The 23,457-nt window shown below is 38.2% G+C and overlaps 1 long non-coding RNA gene across 2 annotated transcripts in view; it reads right to left on the reverse strand.

Annotated features, from left to right (window-relative positions):
- The window catches only part of LOC138923755 (uncharacterized), a 62,436-nt gene that overhangs the window by 17,542 nt on the left and 21,437 nt on the right, over positions 1 to 23,457 (reverse strand). For both annotated transcript variants that reach the window (XR_011437837.1, XR_011437838.1), the window contains one exon: positions 22,354 to 22,407. This is a non-coding gene — a long non-coding RNA (uncharacterized lncRNA). The remainder of the gene's footprint in view (positions 1 to 22,353; positions 22,408 to 23,457) is intronic.

Consider the following 23,457-nt stretch of genomic DNA (forward strand, 5'->3'; position numbering starts at 1 on the left):
TGAAGATAAAAATTTGGTGAAATCTTAAAAACTACAAATCCAATAATTTCATTGGTTAAAGGCTAAAGAAAAATGAAGAAAACTACCAAATCACACCAAATTAAATTGTTTAAAAATCAATAATGTTTTTAAAATAACCAGAGGGAAAAAAGACACATTATATATCAAAGAACAAAGATAAGAATGACATGAAATTTTGGTCAGAAACATTGCAAGCCAAAAGACAAGGGAAAGAATAAAAATAAATAGAACCTAGAATTCAACACCCAGCAAAAATATCTTCAAAAAATGAAGGCGAAATAAAGGCTTTTGCAGATATACAGAAACAGAGATAACTCACTGCCAGCAGACAGGCACTTCAAAAAAAAAAAAAGGTAAAAAGAATCTTTGAGGAAAAAGTAAACTGATTCCAGAGGGAATTTTTGATATATACATAACAATAAAGAACACTGGAAATAATACAGAGAAACAGAGGAAAGGAGGGAAGAAGAGAGGAAAGAAGAGAGAAAAAAAACCAACTTACCAAATCAGAAGTAAGTGGAGACATCACTACGTAACTTATAGACATTAAAGGGATAATAAGGGAAAATGATGAACTTTATGTCAATAATTTTGCCAACTGTGATGAAGGGGTTAAATTCCTTGAAAGACATTATTTACCAAAGTTCACTAAAGAGAAAAAGATAACCTGAATAGTCTTATATTCATTAAAGAAAATCAATTTATAGCTTCGAAACTTCCTACAAAAGAAAAGTCCAGACCCAGATAGCATCTCTTATGAAAGAATGAAATAGCTTAAGAAAAAAATAGCTCCATGTATACACAAACTCTTCTAGAAAATAGAGTGGGAAGACATCATTACCCTAATATCAAATCCAGATAAAGGCAGCCAATAAAAAAAAAACTAAAGACCTCTATTTCTCATGAACATAGACACAAAATTCTTTAACAAAATTTTAGCAAATTTAATCCAATTATATAAAAAAAGAATAAAACATCACAATCATATTGGTTTTATTACAGAAGCACAAGGTTGCTTTAACATTCAAAAATCAGTCAATGTAAATTCTTCAGTTCTAGAGCCTACAAAAGGAAACACCACCCAATTAGCTCAATAGATACAGAAAAGGCCCTTGACCAAATTCAACATCCATTCATGATAGAAACTCTGGGCAAACTAGGAACAGGAGGGAAATTCTTGAAACTAAAGGCATCTATGAAAAACCTATTGCTGACGTCATACTAAATGATGAAAGATTGAGTGCTTTCCCCCTAAGTGCAGGAACATCCAAGGATGTCTATGCTCACTATGTCCATTTAACACTGTTGTGGAGGTCCTATTCAATACAATAAGGCAAGAACAAATCAAATGTACATGGATTGAGGAAAAAAATTATACCTCTTCTTATTCCCAGAATATGTGATAGTCTATGTAGAATAATTTGTGGAATCTACCCACAAAGAAACTTGATTAAAATTAATTAGTAAGTTTTGCAAGATTGCAAGATAGAGCGTCAATACATAAAAATTCATTGAATTTCTACATGTCGGCAATGAACAATCGGAAATTAAAATTTAAAACAAAGCATTACCACTCATAATAGCACCAAAAAATATTAAATATTTAGGCAAAAACTTAAAATATTTACAAGACACGCGAGTGGTAAATACAAAACATGGCTGAAAGAAATCAAAGACCTGAAGAAATTAAGAGATATACTGCATAGTAAATCAAAAGATTCAGTATTTGGAAGATGTCTTTTCTCCCCAAATAGAGCTAAAGAGTCAACACAATCCCAATGGAAACCCCAGAAACTTTTTTGTAGGAATCATCAAGCTGATTCTCAAATTTCTATGGAATGTAAATGACCTAGAATATATAAAATATTTTTCAAAAATAACAAAGTTTTAGAGCTTATACTATCTGATTTTAAGACTTTATTATAAAATTTCAATAATCAAGATAGTGCGACTTAAAGATATACATAAAGATAAATGGCACAGAATAGAAAATATGTAAATAGGCCTCTCCATATTTGGCCAATTCATTTTTTATAAAGACGCCAGGGAAATTCAATAGGGAGGGGATAATCTTTTCAACACATGGTACTGGAACAATTGAATATCCCTATGTAAAAACAACAATAAACCTCTCACTATATATAAAAACTAACTCAGAATGACTTATAGGCCTAAATATAAAACCTAGAGTTATAAAGCTTCTAGAAGAAAACATAGGAAAAAATTCTTTCTGTCCTTGAGATAGGCAAAGATTTATTATTATAGGGCACAAGAAGCAAGAACTATAATTAAAAAAATAATAAATTAGACCTTATCAAAAATTAAATACTTAAAAGCTGCTGTTAAGAAAATGAAAACGTAAGCCATAGACTGAGAGAAAAAATTTTGGAAAAAGTGTATCTGTCAAGAGCTGTGAAAGGTCTGAGATTTTATACCACTAGCAAACTGACAGGTTAGCCTGCCACAGTTTCATGGATTCTAGCAGAAGACCTGAGACTCTTGGGTCACAGACAAAGGACTTCGTTACTCAGAGCAGAGCAAGCACCTGTGGGAGAGATGTGCAGCTGGGCCCTGGTGGATGTTACACATGCAGTAGATTTGCATCACAACTCAGTAACAAGCTTAGGAAAACCCATTTTTTTTAAAGAGCTGCAAGCAAACCTGGGAGATATTATCTTTACTATGCTAGACAGTAAACAAATTTTCCCTTCCCAAAGGGAGACACCATCTCAATTGCCCAAGGCTTTTTTTGCTTTTCAAATACCTTTAAAAAGATAGTCTGGAGGGCTGGCCCCGTGGCCGAGTGGTTAAGTTCGCACGCTCCGCTATAGGCGGCCCAGTGTTTTGTTGGTTCGAATCCTGGGCGCGGACATGGCACTGCTCATCAGACCACGCTGAGGCAGCATCCCACATGCCACAACTAGAAGGACCCACAACGAAGAATATACAACTATGTACCGGGGGCTTTGGGGAGAAAAAGGAAAAAATAAAATCTTTAAAAAAAAAAAAAAAAAAAAAAAGATAGTCTGGAACAATAGCCCTCAGTGTCACTGCTAACAAAATTTGCAGAAACATGAGAGATCCATGGAGAATTCTCTCCCAACATTATACAATAAAGAACACGTGTCCGGATTATACAAAGAACTCTCAAAACTCAATGATACGACAAACGACCCACAATTTTAACAAAATGCTTAACCGACACTTCACCAAAAAGAGCAGTAGATAGAAAAAAGCATATGAAAAATATTCTACATCATTAGTCATTAGAGAAACGTACATTAAAACCACAATGCAAAGTACCAACCCACTCTCTAGAATAGCTCAACTTTAAAAATGCCAAGTGCTGATGAGGATGTGGAGCAACTGGAAATCTCAAACATTGCTGGTGGGAATGCAAAATGATACAACCATGTTGGAAAACATTTTGGCATTTTCTTATAAAGTCAAACACACCCTTACCATATGACCCAGAAATTCCGCTTCTAGGTATTTACCCAAGATAAGTAAAAACATATGTCCACACAGAAATGTGTATGCTAATGTTCATAGCAGATTTATTTATAGTAGCCAAAACCAGAATGTTGAGTATTAACTCCCCATGAGTCTCCTGTGTTTCTGCATGTCTTGCAAATAGAGGCCATGGCTGCCTTTGTTTCCTACTATCTCTTGAAGGATGTGTATAGAGCAAACAGCCCGGGAAGATATAGTTTCTCCCTCTAGGGAGATCACAGGTTTGTTTTGCTGTACATTTCAATAAGGATAATGCCTCCCTCTGCATCAAAGATAAGATGGGCATACCGCCCATGATAAAAGATTCAAGTTCCCCAACCTCAGCATTTCTCTCCTTGAAAGAAACCATGCCCAGCCTTCTTCATGTCAGCCTGGAAGAATAGGGGCTCAGGAAACTGGCACAAATGCTGAGACTCTGGCTATGCTATTGCACTGAGTAGTAAATCGTCCTTCGTCTTTGACCCAGAAATCTCATGTCTCCTGTCAGGATCCTTGAAACTATGGCAGGGTAACTGCTTAGCTTATAGTTTGGGTAAACCATTCCCAACACTAGTTCCCGACACTAGAATCAACCCAAATGTCTAGCAAATATCTACCAAAATATGGTATATCTGTGAAATGGAAATTTACTCAACAATAAAATAGAATGAACTACTAATAAATGCACCAACATGGATGAATTTTAAAAGCACATATGCTAAGTGAAAGAAACCAAACTAATAAGACTACATACTATATCATTCCATCTAGGTGAAAATTATATACAAGATAAAACTCTAATGATAAAAAGCAGATGAGTGGTTACCAGGAGAATTGACTGCAAAGGGGTACGGAGAGTTCTTAGGCTGATGAAAATATTGCATATCACAACCACAGTAGTAGTTATGTGACTATGTACTTTTGTGAAAACTTATTAAATTGACCAGTAGGCTGGTAAATACAATTGTTATCAATTATACTTTAATAAAACTTACAAAAGGATTTAACATTCAGCAAACACTTAACAGACACCAATTCTTTTGCTGGCACATTTCTAAGAGAAGATGATGCAACACTGAGCAAGAAGAGGGAGCTCTTGCTTTCATGAAATTCACCTTCTGGATGAGGAGTGGGAGAGGGGCAGACTATAAACAGATACTCAAAATGAACAAGAAAATGTCAGGCAGTGAGAAGTGCCCTGATGAACATAAAACAAGTGTCCTAATAGGGAGAGTCACTTGGGAAGCACTTAAGGTCAGGTGGCCAGAAGACACTCTCTAATTTAAATGAGTCCCGAGACGTCAGGAACGGCAGCTCTCTGTGGGCATGGAAGGGGGACAGTAGGGGAACTGGGGAGATTAGCGATAAGGGAGGACGTGAAGGAAAACAGACTTACATTTATTGTTTACCTTATTATAGTATTTGAATACTTTACTATGTGTCTGGATAAAGTTTTATTTTAAAAGATAAGTTAAATTAAGAAATATATGTTAAACATAGGCATTCTGGGAAATGTGTCAGAATCCAAGGGGCCTGCCAAGGTATTTATCTCATGGTTTTATAGTCATCTTCACAATGATGAACTACAGAGAAAAAATAACTGACTATTTCTTGCTCCAGTGCAGGTAAGTGATTGATTGGAGAATCAATGCTAGGAAATAACCACATGGAACTTTCCCCCTGCTTCCACACAGATCCATAGGGAATTACAGCAGCAGAAAAATACATCTTTTTCAGAATCTCCAAAAAATTTTTTGCTGTCTACATTTACTTACCCTTGCGATAGAACTCTATCGATTTTTTTTTTAAAGTTTCATCCTGTTATCTACGACTAACAAAACAAAAAAAGCCTGTTTGCATATGATTCAAACTGACATCTCTTGGGCATCCTAGAAAAATTGGAATCAAATTACAAAACCAATGTAAAGACTTTTTTTAAGTCGGATATGTAAACATAATACAAAAAGAAATTTGCTACGACTTCCTGCCCCAAGCACAAATATAATTCATTTTCTAATTTCTAAGGAAAATGAGAAAAACGTATATAAAAATCATACTTAACTTTAAATTATTAAAATGTATATAATATACATAAACTACATGTGTATAATACAGGTATTATATTACTCTAGGTATGTTATACAACGTACTTCAAACTATTTTAAGAACTATTTGAAAAACTATTTACTACAGAACCTGCAGTAAAATAACTTTGAATAGTTTGATGTACTGGTTATAAACCAGAAACACTACAATCAGTAGAAAAGGGGCATCTAAATTACCAAGAAGAAAGTCATTAACATGTTATTTAATTTTTAAGGTAAAAAACACAAATTGTTCTTTCCCTCCAATTCCTTCAAGTCCGTGTGTTATGATGTAGAACACTGTGCCACACAGCCACAAGCTCCACAAGCTAAGGGGAAGGCCAAAGGCAAGCATACAAACAACTGTAGTTCAGAGTATGATGCAAAATTTGCACAAGAGAGGTTAATGCAGTTATGGAAGGAGCTCAAGCTCAGAAAGGGAGAAAGGGTAACAGTCATTTCCAACCAGAGAAATCAAGGAAGCTGTGGGGAAGAAGGCACTTGAGTTAGTCACTGAAGGATAGCTTGCTCTCTGCCACACCACTGGGGACAAAGGGCATTCCAAGCACAAAGAGCTGTGGGAACCAAGACATGGAGGCCAGACATCGTGAGTCTGTGGTTTGACTGTGGAGGACACTGGTTACTTTTCCTCATCAGCATGCAATTCTCTAATTTCATGTAAATTCATTATAAGGAACTATTCCTCATACTCAAGAACTGGTCTTCCTGAACAGCAAATCATTATTATGTAATAATAATTATTATATTTTTTAAATAAATCAAAGTTATGGTATACCCTTAATCCCATCGGTGAAATTATATTGTTACATTTAGTTTTATGTATTAGTTTTATATATTAGTTTGGAGTGTTAAATCATTGTCTCAGTCCATTCTGGCTGCTATGATGAAGTACCATAGACTGGGCAACTTATAAATAACAAATTCATTTGTCACAGTTCTGGAGGCTGGAAGTCAGAGATCAGGGTGCCGGGATGATTTTCCTTTGCCTATCTGAGCAAAGGAAAAGAGATGCCCTCTTGCAGGTTGCAGACTTCTGACTTCTCAACGTAGTCTCACCTCGCAGAAAGAGGACTGGAGCGCACTCTGGGGTCTCTTTCTAAGGGCACTAACCCCATTCATGAGGCTCTGCCCTCATGACCTATTTACCTCTCAAAGGCCTCCCCTCCTAATACCATCACATTGGTGGTTAGAATTTCAGTATATGAATTTGGGGGGACACAAACATTCAGTCCCTTACAATTGCATATAAATAAAGAAAAAAGCAACTAGGAAAGTGAAAAGCACCAAACCTATGTAGGATCACCAGATTGTACCAGAGGGAGAGAACTCAGAGACATTTGGCTCTGTATTTTAGATATAAAGAAATTGAAGTGCGGCAAGGTCCAATGAGTTGCCCAAATTTAATTAATTTTATTTTATCTAACAACTGCTTACATAGAGCATTTTAGAATATGAACCCATTTAATCCTGACAAATAAAAATGGCAAGCAATAGGATATATTGGAGTATATGAGGAAGCCATTTGGTATAAACCTAATTCGGCCTGACTTCTCTTTTTTTCCTCCAAAAGGGACTGACTGGCTATTGAGCACGCATTGCATATCTGCTTAGACATTTCCTATGGCCAGAACAAAGGCCCTTGAGATAAAGATGCAACTTCCCCCCGACATTAGCATTTTTCCTTAGGCTAGGAACTGATTGCTGCACTCGCCTCCCAGCTCACCTGTGACCACCCAGCTGGAGACAAGAGACTGCCACCCTGCTGTGTTCACCGAGACAGAAGACCTACCTGCTATTTCCATCAATCGGCTGTGCCGACAGAGTAGTCTCGAGACTATTGTAAAAGGGACATTCCAATCATATGTGAAACATCCTCTTTGAGGGTATATAACGACCCTGTATACCCCCCCACCTCTTTGGAGTGCTCTGTTCCTTTGTGGAAAGACTCTCCCGGGTTATAATCCTCAGATTTTAAGCTCAGAATAAACTCACCCAAATTTTCATTTATAGATTGGATATGGATTATTTTCGTCGACAATCCTCATAACAATTTTGATGTAGGTGCCACTGTGGTCCTCATTTTATAGATGAGGAAACTGAGACACAGAGAAGTTAAGAGACTTCCCCTGTTCAGTGGTAAAGCAAGATCGGTTCCCAGGCTGGCCAGTGTGGACTCCACATGTCAGGTTACTAACCACTGTCTCTCTAAACCAGTCAGTGGCAGAGTCAAGTCCAGAACACAAGATTCCTGACTCTAAATCCCATGTTCTTTTCACTTTGAAAATTCTGTTCCAACACAGTCAAGACAGGCTTTCCTGATCCCAGGCACTGAGGCTTTTTGCTATCTCTATATGAAAATGCTTCCTTTTCTCCACCAACTTTAGGCTGGCTGTGTTTCTCATTTTCACAGATGGAATTTCTCTTTCTCCTTGGCTACACTCATTTTGCATCTCACCACAACAAAACCAAGACTAGTTAAACCACAACAAAAAAGCCTCAGCCTTGTGCATTCCTTAAACAAACAAACTGAGAGAGAGAACAAAAAATAACCACATGCAGTGTCTGCTTTTATTTGTCCTGGAAACGAAGGAATAGAAAGCAAGCTGCCTGCACCCTTTCGTATAACTCGTCCACAGCACAAACACTTGGCGCTGTTTCACGTTCTGGGCACCTCCCTCGAAGGGCCACAGCTGAGGAAGGCAGCAAGCCCTTTCTTCAATTCACTTTCTATACTCGAGGATGTCATTTCATCGTGCACAACAGGATGTTGAGGGGAATTTTTCCCTGAATGATCTGCTAGGCACCACAGCTGGAAACAGAAGAGAAGTAGCCACACTTTCAAAGAAGGGTCGACACCTGCAGAGACCTGCAACGCCTGCCAGGGCTTATTAAGAGGTGGCCAAACCAGGTGATCTGAAAATCATTCTCACTCCCACTTTTAATCTATACACAGGGATTCTCAACTTTGGCTACACATTAGAATCACCTGGGAGCTTGCGAATCTGATGCCTGGATGCCTCCTCTAGAGTTAATTATTTAATTGGTCTGGGGTACCATTCTAAGCAATTGAAGTTTAAGTTCTCCAGGTAATTCTAATTGCAGGCGAGGTTGGAATGACTTACACTAGAAAAGCAGGGTGAGGTGAAGACATTGGCCTTGAATACAAAGTGAGACGGAATGCCCCTCTTCCACGTGGGGCCTGTTTCTCTTCTCTGGATAGCCTGGAGGGTAGGAAGGTCATTAGAGACAATTCCAAGAGGGCTTTCCTACAAGAAGGGATGCTATTTGTTGGTAAACTTAGCCTTTGCCTATCTGAGCAAAGGAAAAGAGAATAAGAATGAGATTATGGTGGAAAGAGGAGACTATTGAAGTGGAAAAGATACTTGAGTTCCTAAGGGCCAAATGGACAATGCAGAAATTAGCTGTCCTCCAGCTGTCTTTTATGGAAGCTTACCCAAGCAAGCTGTTTATCGAGTGCTGGCTGAAGGCTGGATTGTGGCAGCAGGAGGCTGTGGCTAGACTGCTGGTGGTGGGGATCGTGGGGGCTGAAAAATACGGGATTCCAACATCAGAGAACTGGGTATTGAGGACAACACACACTTACGCCACAGGAGAAGATCAACACTTGGATGCTGCCCCACAGAGGCACCCAGGGCCAGTAGAGAAACATCAACAACCAACTAGGAGACATCTAAACCAGAGCCAGATGAATAAAGAGATTCTTCCGCCTTCCCTTCTCTCTCCTCCTATTCCAAGACACTGGAGGTGCTCAGGCCTGAGAGATGGAGCAAGAAAAATTTAGGGCTTTGGGTTAGATTTGATCTTGAAAATTGAAAACTGGACTGAGTTACAGTAATCAAAATTGACCAGAAGTATATAGACTCTACCCAAGATGTTCCATAGTCAGAAAAGAAGTCTTCAAATCAACAAAGTCAAAGGCAGAATTGAAAAAAAAAAAAGTTATTAACTCCTTAACTGAATTGTGACTCCTAAAGAAACCTGTTAGATTTGTAAGATGCCCATTTTTCCAGAGGCCATTCATTTGTGTGGAAAGTAAATACATATGTTCACCAAATGACACATTAGTTGGTGTTATTGACTAATTGTATCAGCATCATCAATGTGCTAGGTTAGCATCCTCCATATAGATTGAAGGAACGCTATGGACAGCTGCTCTTAATCTGGCTCCTTTATAATTTGTCTTAAACCTCAATGCCACAGGCTAGTGGGCCAAGTGGCTACTGACTTAGCTGCAATGAGTGGGAGAGGAAACAAACACCAAGCAGTTACAGTGACCTTGTGCAAATTACGTAACTCGCTCATCTTCAATTTTCTTACGTAAAATATATGAATCATAGCTGTTTACGAGGCTTTAAGAATTTAAGAATTACATTGTGCCTTCCACGATGGCTGGCACAGGAGCTACTCAATAAATGCTCATAGAATTTCCATCTTGATAAAACACTTTTCTAGAGTAAAATTCTACTCAATAACCCCCATTTAAATGGACATAAGCACCAAAAGGGCTTTGCTGAAACATTGTTTTATAGAGAAGACACCAATATGGCACAGATGTGGGGGGTACTCAGTGCTGTACCTCCCCCCAGATTAATGCTTGTGGTTTCCTGACAAATTTTTAAGCATAGTTCATACTAATAACAGCCATATAGCATCTATATAATCTTGTTTAAAAACAGCTTTGTTTGATGGTTTTTAAGTATTCAAATTTTAAAGTGTATAGCCTTTTTAAGAAGACTAAGATAAACAAACTGAATGGGGCTCTGAATGAGGGAATTCTTAAAAAGGCTATCTTTTCAGAAGGCAATTCAGAGCCAGAGGTAGAGAATGAGAATGAATCCAAGGGCTCAGTAACCAGGGAGCAGTCCACTGATCAAAAGAACACAAAGGCAAGAGGAATTAAGGATTGCAGAGCAACAGGGAGCCTTCCAGAAGAAAAATCACACCTTTCCTTTGAATAGAAGTTAGGAATAGCTGGAAAGGGGCCTAGAGCCATGAAAAAGTACCAGAGGAGGCCCCAACAGAGAATACTAAAAACCTTCTTTTAGGATAAGAGGAAAGTAAACTCTTAAATACCCAGAGCTTGTATCAGTTATTACAAAGTACTTCCTGGGTTCCCACTTCGGAGTGTGCATTTATTTGACTCTAACTTAGGTATTATAAGAAGGCAAAAAAAGCTCATATATACCTATAAGTTTCTGATAAATAATTATATAGAAGCAGCAAAGTCAAGTGCTTCTCATTTTCTATCTTTGGTTCCAGTTAACTTACCTGAAGAAAACCTATTCTTGGGCATCAAGATATGGCAAATTCCAAACCAGTGGCTTTTAACTGTAGGTGTACATCGGAATCATCTGGGAGCTTTAAAAAAAGCTTTGTTCCCAATTCAAACCATCTGAATCAGAAACTCCTAGGGTGGGTGGGGTCCAGGAATGTGTATTACAATATGTTAAGTTCACAGAGAAACTGATGTGTACTTCTCATTATAACTGCCAGTCATCACCATTCAACTGGTGGCAGCTACCCAAATTGTAGGCATTATCCCCCGAGGAAGAATTACTCCACTGATACAACTCTTCTCTCTTGATAAAGCTGAGAGCCTTCAGTAGTTTTACTTAGCAATCTCTGTCCAGCTAGCCTGGAGAAGTCTAACCTGTATTAGTTTAAATAAAGTAGTCTAAGTGCATCCCAAACCTTTCCAAAAATAAGAAATAGGATTTGCTCGATAATGATTCATGGTAAATCAATCCAGGCTATATTCTGGTCTTAAGATCATTACTTCTTTCCCAATGGTCTAAAACATCTATAGGTTCTAGGGGGCCCAACCACAGTGATGACAAAATTCCCCTCTTCCTTATAGGCCATTTCTCCTACTGTTGGGATTGGTCAATCAGTAACTAACAACTGAGCATCTGTTCTAACAGGGCACTCTCCAGGTGCTTTGAAAGGTGCTATGCATGCAACCTAATCTGTGTTTTTAAGAAATTTAAAATGCAGTTTGGGGAGCCAACTCATCAGAAAATAAGCGAGGAACAAAAGGCAGGATATAAGAGTTGGAAGTCAAACAGTGGGAGAAATAGTAAAAAGAAGAATAAAGTGCTTTCATGTAGATGAAGGAAGCTATTGGAAGAGCTTATCAGAGAAGATTTTGTGGAGGAGGCCTGAGCTTGATCCAGCTAATAGCAATAACGAAGTGAGTGGGTGGAGAAAAGTTGAAGAGAGCATTTGAGCTCAAGTTGCAGTTCAAGAAATATTCACTGAAGATCTACTACTTAATCAATGCTAGGGTTATCAATATGGTGGAAGACTAATATGACAGGCACCAGGCCCTGCCCCTGAAAGGCTCACACTCACTCACACCAAAGTACAAGTATTCATCACACACAAATAGCTGTTGGGAGAACATAGCAGGCTTCAGGGAGGTGGTGCTTTTTGAGATAGGCCTTCCATAACAAAGAAAGTCAACAAGAAGAATTTGAGAAAAATGGCTTTCCAAGGTATGGAAGTAGGCTATATCTGGGAAATAACAAGTAATCTAATTTGACAGAGCATAAAAAGCTAAAGGGTCTTATCAGATGGCCAAAGAAGTTTAAATCATATTTTAGAGAATTCTGAACTTCAGTTTGATACACTTCTATTTAATAGTCAGTGTGGAGTCATCAAAATTTATGCTCAGTGGAATTACATAACCAGAGTCGTAATTTAGAAGGAAAATTCTGGCAGCAGCCTGTAGGCTAATCAGGAACAAGGAGAGGAGGGGCAGGGAAATCAGCATGCTCCTCCAGGAGTCCAAGGGAGAAGAAGGGAGGTGCAGCCCACTCATGGCCCCTGGAGCTGCAAGCCCTTCTCCCTCCACTCTGAAGATTCTTTGGGGTGAAAAGATGTCAAAAGAATCTTCCTAGTTTAGTAAAAGAAAAAATTATCTCTTTTCAACAGAGTAAGAGGCTAAAATTAAAGTATGATAAACGATTACTACCCTAACAACTTCTGGTGAAAATTACATCATTAATGCATTTGTTAGATTATATTACATATATTTACATATTAATTTATATATTGAATATATAACTCTGAAAAAGAAAATAGTCCCATTTTTCTGATTCAGGCAGGTAGATGATCAATGCCTTGTAGGCCAATTCCCCACATATTCATATCACCCCTTCTTTGCCCCATTTTCCTTCAAGGAGGAAGAAAAGCATAGAATGAACAGGATAATTGACTTGCCTTCAATTCTGTGTCTCAAACATATGCAGTTCTGACTCAAAATCCTTTGCTTATGCAATTGAACCACGGACCTTGCATTTATGGAAAAATAAAATAAAGACACTGAGAAGTGTTTAGGAAACACGACCCATGTTAGTTTATAACTTGGGGAGTGCATGGCACAGGCAGCATTCACCTCAATATCAAGTAAGTCTGCAGTCACAATTGAGGAAGAAAGGTTTGATGGACTACAAGTATAACAGTGTTTACTTTTACTGAACCATGTCCCATCTTTCAAGATGCTTCTATAATTTTATGCTCTTTTATGTTCAGAACAACTCCCTGTCACTCCCATTATGTAGAAAAGAAGATCAAGGCAAGGCAAGTTCATCATCACACAACTTGCTAAACTGGAACCCAGGCTTCAGTTTCTAGTTAGCTACTTCTGCAGTTAAACTTTATTGGCTCTTCATTCACCACTTAACTGCGCTCCTCTACTCTCACCAAACCCACGTCTTCACTGTGGAGTTAGCTGCCTTTGATACCATACCTAATGTCTTCTAAGGTCAAAAGGAACTTACAGCATGTTAAAAAAAAATACTCAGAGGGTTTTATGGATGTTAAATTGCTCTTATAAAACAACATCTTGATATGAGTTAATTGCAAATTAATGACAAACATATGAATTTTAATACATTCTAATAAAACTCACTGTTCAAAAATATCTGCTTAGCAGAAAACACTCTGCCAACTCTCAGATACTTAACCAACAAATCATGACAGTCTATGAATCCAACACATGCTGGATTAGTCTATCTCTGTGCATTAAAGAAGGCATTTCCATGAATGCTAACCAACCCAGCCCCTGAAAACCAGCTGAGGATGTGGAAATTGTATTCTAGTGCTCCGTTATTGCTGCAAAGAAGTCCAGGGAATGGCAATGTTCTCCAAAAAAGACAGCTGAATCACCTGGGAAATGCACTTATAAAGACAGTGAACTCTGCCATTTATCAGATGAGGCCATTTTCTGGTCTGCTGCAGGTTGAAGTAGAAAAACTTAGTTTTTCTGAAAGTCCCTATCCTCACCAAGGAAAGTCCTGCAGGTTGAGCTCATATGAGTCCAAAATTTAAATTTAGATTCAGCCCAGATGTCAATGATGGTGATCACTCTCACTAGACAATATTAAGAATTCTGTTGATACGGAACCTCTTAATCTGAAATTCATGTGTCCAGTGTGCAGCAAGCCATACACTGAGACATCAGTGCTTGGGGATGGAGAAAGGCCCCATTCAAGCTGGCCAAGACAAGGCGGCAGGAGCACGGGTTCACTCAAATCTGCCTCCAAAGAACAGAAAGCAGGGGGTTTTATAGAGGGAAGGGGCTTGGCAGGAGAAGCTTCAGAGAAACAATGGGGTCACTCCTGTTAAGCCCCTGGCCAGCTGACTTCTGAGCTTCAGCAGCTGCTGAGCACCGCCATCCAGTGATGGGTCACAACCTCCCCGAAGGCATTCTCTTTCTTCTGCAAAACAAGCCCACAAATCCTCAAGACCCAGTCGCCCCTCAAGTGAAACAGGAAAACAGCAAATTGGTTTAATATCTACAGTAACCCTCAGGTACCCAGCCTCACTGTCACTCTCAGGGACTAACTCATTACAGCCTCCAAAATGGATCAGGACATTCAATGTTAGCTTACTCTTAGGTTATATCCTAGATCATCTAGTGCTCTGAAAGTCTGGAAGCTCACCAGTAACATCCTTTTTGGCTTTGAAATTAAGCCAAAGTCTTACATTAAAATTAAGAAAAATTTGAAATTAAGCCAAATATCGAGTCTATATTCTCGATACAGGAGAGAATAGTGCCATGGAACTTTTGGTGAAAAGAAATAATATTCAGAAAGGAGCATTAAAAAAAAATTTCCTACAACAGTTTGCCAGCTGTAATGATGGGTGAGGAGAGTTAGAAATGACAAGAGATTTTCACATACTGAGGCATATGGGGTAACTATTCGGGTTCAAACCTGATTCAGCTTGAACTAAAAAGCCTGACTTCTGGCATATTAAACATACATTGTACATCTGCTTAAGCACTAAAGTAAAGAATGCACTCTCTTAAGAATGCAGACTTCCCCTCCTATGCCCTATTGGGAATCCCCAAATTAGTCCCTTTCCTGACATCACAGTCACGTTGACCTGCTACTTTTCAACTAGATAGCTTTTGAAACCTTGACGAAAATGTATCCTGGGTGTGTTTAATGTATGCTCTTTGTTCTAAAAAGATATAAGACTGTACTGAAAACCATGCTTCTCCAGAACACTTTCTAAGGCCTCCCCGGGTTATAATCCTCACTCTGGCTTAAGTAAAACTTACCTTATTTCTCTCGTCTATAGAATGGTTATGGGTTATTTTGCATGGAAAGGTTAGGTCCTGTTTTCATTTAAGTGACAGAGATCCAATTCATACTAATTTAGCAAAAGGGAAGTTATTGATGTTTACTGGGGTAGGCTCAAGACTGAAGAAAGGTGACACTCCAAGGACTCTTTGTCTCCTGGATTCTTTCTCCTTTCTTCTCTTATATCTCATCATTCAAGCTCATCACTGCTTCTCCTCATGTATTGACTTCACGCTCTTTTTCTGGAAGTTGGCCTTTTCCATTGGCAGGATATAAGACTGGTAGCTGCCCCAGCCTCATGCCCCCAGGAACCACGGGGAAGGATGCTCATTGGCTCTCTTTGTATTACACGCCTCACTTAGATTGTTGTTAGGCCCCCAGGGCCTGGGGTGGCATAAGTGACTACACCTGGCTCACATACTCTGGTAGCTAAAGAAAGGACAGTGGGAGAGCTTGCTAGGTAGGCAAATAATAACAACAACAACAATGGCCTCCACAATCTTACAATCTTCTACAGTGCCAGATAGACTGTAGAGGTGTTTAGGCTTGTGCCTAATCTAGGGGGATGGGGACAGTTGTAGAAATGTTCTTCCCTCCTCATCTCCTATCAGAAAAGCATCCTTCCTCTAAAGCCAAGTTGATACCTCACATCCCCCCATGACCCCGTCACATTTTCTTTCCTCTTCCCTAAACACCTCTAAAATTCCTAGTCTGTTTCAAATAATTTAGCATTAATATGGTTTTCTATTTTACACTTTGTTTGGTTTTAAAAAATATAAAATAAATATAAATTTAAGCCTGAAATTTTATTTCTATCATTATGATGGGTGTTATCTTTTAAATCTACAGTAAGTTCTTCAACTCTCTTATGTTCTGTCCACAACAGAGGCAGCTGATTGGGTGATTACACTCTGTGTTTAAACATATTATCATGGAAATTTCACCTATTAAGTAATTCCATAATTCCTTTTTATAAATGTAAACATGATTGTAAGGAAGCTGTAGCCCTTAACATATCTAAAGGCTTGTATCTATAGTGAAGAGTACACTAGATAGAGAGTTAGGATGACTTTATAGGACCCTAAACTGATTTTTTTTCCCCACAATTATGCTCAATTAATTTGGATTGAGTTAATCTTTTTACTCACAATTTTGTTCAATTGATTTGGCTTCTTAGCCTATCTCCTATCTATTTCTGCATATCGATTACCCATGTAATTGACATGCTTTGGTCATGATGCTGGCTGAAATTGTTGTATCACCTATTTGATTTCATTATTTCTCTTATATTAACCCAGGCTGAGTAAGTATAGGGAACCAATTTTATCATCCAGGATCCCTGGATCCAATATGTAACACAGATATGATAATATTTGCTTTGTGAGTACTTCAAAGTGACCTTATAACATTAGTGAGCTGATAGCAGCATCTTGATTTATTTATGGCATTCAGAAGAAACAATAGTTGATATGAAACTATATCCTGAATAACTAGATAACAAACATAAATTATGATGATTGTTATTGTCACTGTCATGAAACTCATTTAAAGCATCCCCTCCTCATAGCTGTTTATCAAAAGGAAAATAAATAAAAGACTGCTTCTACTTAGATTAAAATCACTGAGTCAATGTACGTTCAAGCAACCGTTGTTAAAACACAAAAGGGATGTAAAAGATAGGTTGTTTACTGTTACAGAAAACTTCTGGTTATTGTGTGCTGGACTTCCCAAGCTAAGATGGAAATTTTAAATATTTACCTTGACTTATACTTATCTAAAACATCCGTGCTATTGAAATGTTACAACAGATCTCCTTTTCCTCCAAGATTGTGTGTGCATGTGCACACACACACAGACGCTGGCCATGTTACTTTTTAACCTTCATTTTTACTCATGATTGGGGGACGGGTTTTCCTTTTCTAATCATGTACAGTGGAGTAGAAAAATTATTATGTACTAAACCTGAAAGATAATAAACCTCCAAAAATACACAGCCACAGGTTTTTCTCCCCCAATACATAACTTATTAATCTTATTTCTTAAAACAATTTCAGTTTGCTATTTGGACCTGATCACAATAAAAAACTTTTTTAGTTATATGCCCTCCTGGGAGGAACAGAAAGTCTCTAACACATTCTCAGTAAATTTGAGTCCATTAAAACCATATCATTTCTTTAAAATATAATATTACAGCCATTTCTAATCTTTTTACCCTCATTACTAAAGATAAAATATTAACTGAGAAGTCTGCATTTTGCTCAGAAATAACTGAAGCAATGGGTCTCAAATTGTGGTCCCTGGACCAGGAGCATCAAAATCACCTGGAACTTGTTAGAAAAGCAAGTTCAGGGGCTCCATCCATATGTGCTGGATCAGAATGACTGAGGATGGAGTCCAGCAATCTGTGCTTTAACGAAAGGCCTCTAGGTGAGGTCCTGGCATAAAGAACCCTAAGAGCAGGGCTGATCCCTGAGAGGTGAACAAATTTTCCTCTGCAGTATCTAGTGCACCCTCTCTGAGCATGTGTCTTTTTTCTATGAGCCTAGGTACTGAGGGTATCTGTTGGTGGCAGCCTGTCCAGGAAGTGCCTCAGGTCCAAATTCACCCTGTCTCCCTCCTAATCATCCCAATCTGCCTTTCTCTGTAAAATGCCCAAGACATAACACATTTCGTGGGAAACATGAATTCACATCGACATGTTAAAATGATTGTTAACAGCTTACCGTGTCATGCTCTCAGGAAGATCTGTACTATACACTTAGATCTAATCACTACATGAGTTTGGATGGTGGGATGACATTCCTGCAGTAATATCTGAGGCAGGACGATCTCAAAGTCCCCTAAGGCTCCGACAATGACACTTAGCAACAATGTCATCACCCCACTCTCCACTCCCACAGAACTTCACATCTACCTCTTTTTGTCCATTTTTTCTTTTATGCAGCAAGTATTTATTGAACATCTACTATTACCTGGCCATGGGTTAAGCTTATGTTCACTTTTTCATCGCGCAATAAATGGCTGTAGAAAGAAAGAACTAGAAAAGGGAGGAAAAGAGGAGAGGTAAGTGAAGATCTCTTTATCCCAAAACTGCATCTTTTGCTGTCTTGCCAAAGCTTTAACACTGCTCCTTCCTCTGTGTTTTGCACTGCTAGCCCAAATCAGCTGATTTTTTTGCATTCCACATTTATAAAGTTTTATTTTTTGATTACCCTCATGTAAAGGGACCAAGGATTAGAAATAACTAAAATGTTAAAATGGAGCCCACAGATAATTGGACTGCAATTGACACTCATTTAGACATAAGGCCATTGGCTGTACATTTCTACAAGTTGGCTCTCCACAGCTCTTTCATTAATGTGGAAGTTATGGAATTCACTTTATGCAATTAAATTTTTGGACTCTCTGAGAGGGTTATGGTGGAATTTTACTTATAACTCATAAATTAAAAGAAAGACCTGACCTCATCGCTAAATAAATAGTAAAAGCACATACCTCCTCCCTGGATTGACGAGTATCGCTAAATGGTTTTTGGTAGCAGAGGTGCCTTCCAGACTTAGAACAATATGTAGGCTGAGTAAATCCTTGGGTTTCTGACCTGAGGCAAAGCCCTCTTCCTTAAAAAAAAAACCCCAATTCCTTTTCACCTGTGCTTTAATAAAAAAGGTAGAAATCCTCTAATGAGGCAGTTCCCTCATTAGAGTGGTTGAACATCATTATCAGTATCACCTGGAAATGCAAATTGTTGGACCCCACCCAAGACCTACTAAATGAGAGATTCTGAATCTGGGGCCCAGCAATCTGTTTTAACACGCGTTCCAGGTGAAAACGAGCACACTAAAATTTGAGAACCACTGTTCCACCATATTTATCACTGAAACCAGCGCAATCAATGAATGTGGAAAATATGAGAAAATTTCCTTCTTTCCAAAAAAAGAGGAATGACTTGCCCTAGGAACCCTGAAGTATCTGTTAGTCAGGGAATGTGCAAAATGACCACCTAAATATCAGAATATTTTGTGAATGGGACTCAAGTTTAGGAACAAGGCAAAGAAGGGTCATAAAATAAGGACTATGCCTAGATGACTTACGATATTTTCTTACTAACTTAGGAGCATGGTTAATTAAATCAATCCAATTCTGTGCACCAGAAGGGGAGAGGGAGAGGGAGAGAGGAATGGAGGAGGAGGAGCTGGAGGAAGAAGAGAAGAGGGGAAGGGAGAGCGGGGAAGAGAAGGATGGATAGAACGAGTTTGAATATGGCTGTGCTTTGGTTGGCTTTGTCCATGGTATTGCAAAGTAATTTAGAAGTTAGGCAGTAGTAATAACATTAGCTAATATGTAAGAAGAAAGGGGAAGATATGGTAAATGAGGGCAGAAACAAGGTAAACTATAAATGCTATAATAACAAAGAAAATATAATGATATGAATAAGGTCAAGAAAAGAACAGAATACAAAGTTGCATGTATCATATAATCATTACTATTTTAAAAATAGTAGTATGTGAACAAGTATTGGAAGATATTATAATGAACAGCATTGTAGAATAAACTAATGGGATTTTTTTTCTTTTCCTTAAAATTGACTCTAATGCTAATGTATTTTCTTTTAAGTTATGTGGCTAATGGGTGTAGGAAAGCTGGATATGCCAGGGGCTGCTCCAATTCAGAGTTTTTCTGTTCTTCCTTATTAATTCCTATAATTGCAGCCTATAAGACCTATTGGTGCCAGGAGGCTGCTCATGGGGTAAAATTTACTTACAGATATGTTCTCACCCAGCTGGTCAGGTGTCACATTCAATCAGTGAATCTCATTGATGTGCATACATTCTAAAAGCCTAAGAGAATTTCTGAGAAAGAACTGAATTGCACATCCCTGTTTTTGAAACATTTTGTTCTAAATGCAAGAGATACAACGTCTTGAGTCATTTGAAACTTCCAAGTCACATTTATATAGTCAGTGAGGTGGTCAGCTTAGATAAGAAAATTGGTATTAGGGAAAATTTATAGCAGAGACATGTGAAAAGGACAAATAACGAGACCCAGATAGGAAACCCTCTGCACTTTAATCACTACAGTCACAAAATAAGATCTTACTGGGAATGGAAGAGCATTAGGAAAAATAAGTAAATATGCAGAATGTGAACAATTAAGAAAAAGTTAAGTACAACGGCCAACCCTTATAAAGAATAAATAATTAGTGAGGCTTTTATTTTTTCAGCACTCAAGGGGAAAATAAATAGAAATGGAAGAAATAGAAAGGAACTTGCTCAAAAGTGGCTTGGCAGTCTGAAGAACAGCTGGATTTAATTCAGCTTTCCCAAGAAAAGACAGGGAAGATTTGGAACTAACCCACTTGTTTGTCCAGATTAATTCAGCTTTCATACATTCATTCATTCATCAACCAGCCTCTACCAGTGGCCACCGTATACCAGGCAGGCAATGTGCTAGGCCCTGGGGAAGCTGGTCCTCACTCCCATTCTGGGCCTCTTCTCTGCCTCTTGCCCTACCCTATCCCCCTCATTTTGACACAATAACTCTTCACCGAGGGGAACGTGTGCAGTTGTATTCCACATCTTCCAATTGTTAGAGCACCTAGTATAATCTGAAGAAATAGAAGCTAAAAGTCTGATTTTTAATGCATCAGTTGCATTGCAGTAACTTTCTAGGCCCAAGATGGAGCCGTTCCTGCCCCAGGTGCAATATCAGCAAACTGAAACTTAGAGAACTTTCATGTCCCTATAAATGCTCTGCTTGATCCAAAATGCAGTATATTCAGTTAGCCAATCCCCCAATACCAAGACAATGCTGGGCTCTATACTTATTTTCTTGTTCCTTCTCACCCCAAATATCCAAACAAACTTGACTATGTGGCCCCAGCCAACCGGATATTTTCCATTTTTCCATTCCTTGTTCTTTATTCTTTATCCGATAATACCTTCCTGCCTTCCACCCCATTTTGTAGTTCTCCAAATGGAGACTGCCCACTTCATGAAGTATTAAAGTTTGTTTGTATCAACTAAATTGTCTTCTTTAATCAATTTTTAACAGTTAGAACCAAACTCTATTTCTTAGTCAATCAAAGAATAAGTCCCAAGAAGTTAGTTATTTTACTTTTGAGCTAGTGTTGGAAAAGGCACTAAGATATAAAGGGAGTTAAGGAAGCGAAGTACCTATCATTGAAACGCTTCTAGTCCACAGGTTAAATAATTAGAGAACAATACAAGATTGTTTATAATAAAAAAAAAAAATCCTGATGGCCTAGTAAAAGAATTATTAGAGAAAAGCAACCCTAAATTCACACATTTTTGCTCATCTTTCCTAGTAAGTGTGACGTTGTCAAAGATTAAAAGAGAAAGCCCCAGACCCATTTTGGTTATCAATGCCATACATTAAAAGCAATACTTGGCAGTGATTATCCACTATTCTAATAATTATGTACTGTCTACCAAGATGTTGGGCACACCTAAGCTGGGTGTTTTCTTTCTGCGCAATGGGATTGAGACATCTGTGCATCTGGATATTTTAAATACAGGGTCAGTATGACCCTGTTGATACATTTATAGCATGCTGGCCCTTTCTGAAGGAGTGAGTTTCATTCTGGAAGATTCAGGATGTAAGCAGAGCTCTCCCAACGCCCATGCCTTAGACTCTAGATAACTGCCTTCCTCCACCCATACTCATGCCTTTAACTTCAAGTATAGCCCCAAATAATCATAACAGTGCAAACGAAGCATCAAATCTGGTAAGGAGACCCCAGCCTGATTCGAAGCTTTGGGTGACAGCCAGTGAACTCCTGATACTTCAGATAGAAGAAATCCCTTTTGTCTTTTGTGACAAGCTAGATACAAAATGAAAAAGAAAAAACTCCCTGATTTCATGCAAATGTACAACTAACCTAGCCAACCCTTAACCAGGATTTGATAATCCTTCTTATGATAGAGCTACAAATAGAGGAAAATATCATACTGTGATCTGAAAGAATGCACACTTAGAGCCAGATCTTGAAACAACAGTTACAGTTGGCCTCAGAGGAATTAATTAGAGCACACAGGGAAAGGTCTGATTGCTTATGTTTGGGATGCCCTGACACTCAGCCCCACTATAAAATCAAAATGACTTACCTAATCTCAGATGAGGCCATCACAAGTGAGTAGAGAAATTCCAGACTCAATGCTCTGAAGACAAGATTACAAAAGCATGAATATTAAGAGTTGAAAAGACATTAGAGTTTATCTTTTCCAATCTTCTACTTCATGTATCAATTCTCTATAACATTTTAGAAAAAAAGACCATCAACTTTATTTGAACAAGGAAATAATTATCTCACAACACAATGTTTAAGTAACAATAAAATCTCTGGGTGCCTCAAATGATGTGGACACCCTTGGGTTTTTTTCTCATGCTAATGGTAAATAATAATCTCTTTGTTTATACGTGTAGATTCTATGTCCCTACGCGCTAAAGATTTTGAAGCTTTCTTACCCTGCCTTTACGAGTTAATATGAGCCAGTGAACACTGTGTTTGCTCAGCCCATCCATCCACACCAGGTATGGAGAAAGTTTACAGGAAGAATATCATGTGTTAAATTAAAATCCACTTTCCAGGTCAAAAATAAATAAAAAGTCCTTCAGTGTTAAGTTAGAACCATTCATATTATTGCCTTGAATAAATATTTCTCTTTTATCCCTACCTCCATGGAGAAGAGTCATAAAATACATATGGCTGAAGAACTGGAAGATTCCTTAGAAACGATCTACTCTAGGCCCTACAGAAAAGGATAGAGAGATCAAAAAAAAAAAAAAAAATTCTGGAAAATGTTTTGGAAGAAAGAAATGAAAAGATGACTATGTCGGACATATGTGGACCTACTTTAGAAATGAGAGCCCAGAAACTGAAGTTCTCCCTTTGCAAATCAGCCACTGCAAATTGAAGGATATAATCAAGACTAATAGAGCAAACAATCAAATGCCAAGTAGTATTCTAGTACTTCACATGTATTAACTCATTTAATCCTCAAAATCACCTTATAAAATAGGCTTCAACAATATCTCATTTTACAGATGAGAAAACTGTGGCTTAGAGAAATAAAACTTCAAACTCTGTACTCTTGTACTCTACGCCATGACCATCTATAGATGCAGTACTAAATTTAGGTCTAAGACCCTGACACCCCATGCAAAAAAAAAAAGCAAAAAACAGTGATTGCTTTGGCATTTTAATTATG

The sequence above is a fragment of the Equus caballus genome, chromosome 4 (genome assembly GCF_041296265.1).
Source record: "Equus caballus isolate H_3958 breed thoroughbred chromosome 4, TB-T2T, whole genome shotgun sequence".
NCBI lineage: Eukaryota > Metazoa > Chordata > Mammalia > Perissodactyla > Equidae > Equus > Equus caballus.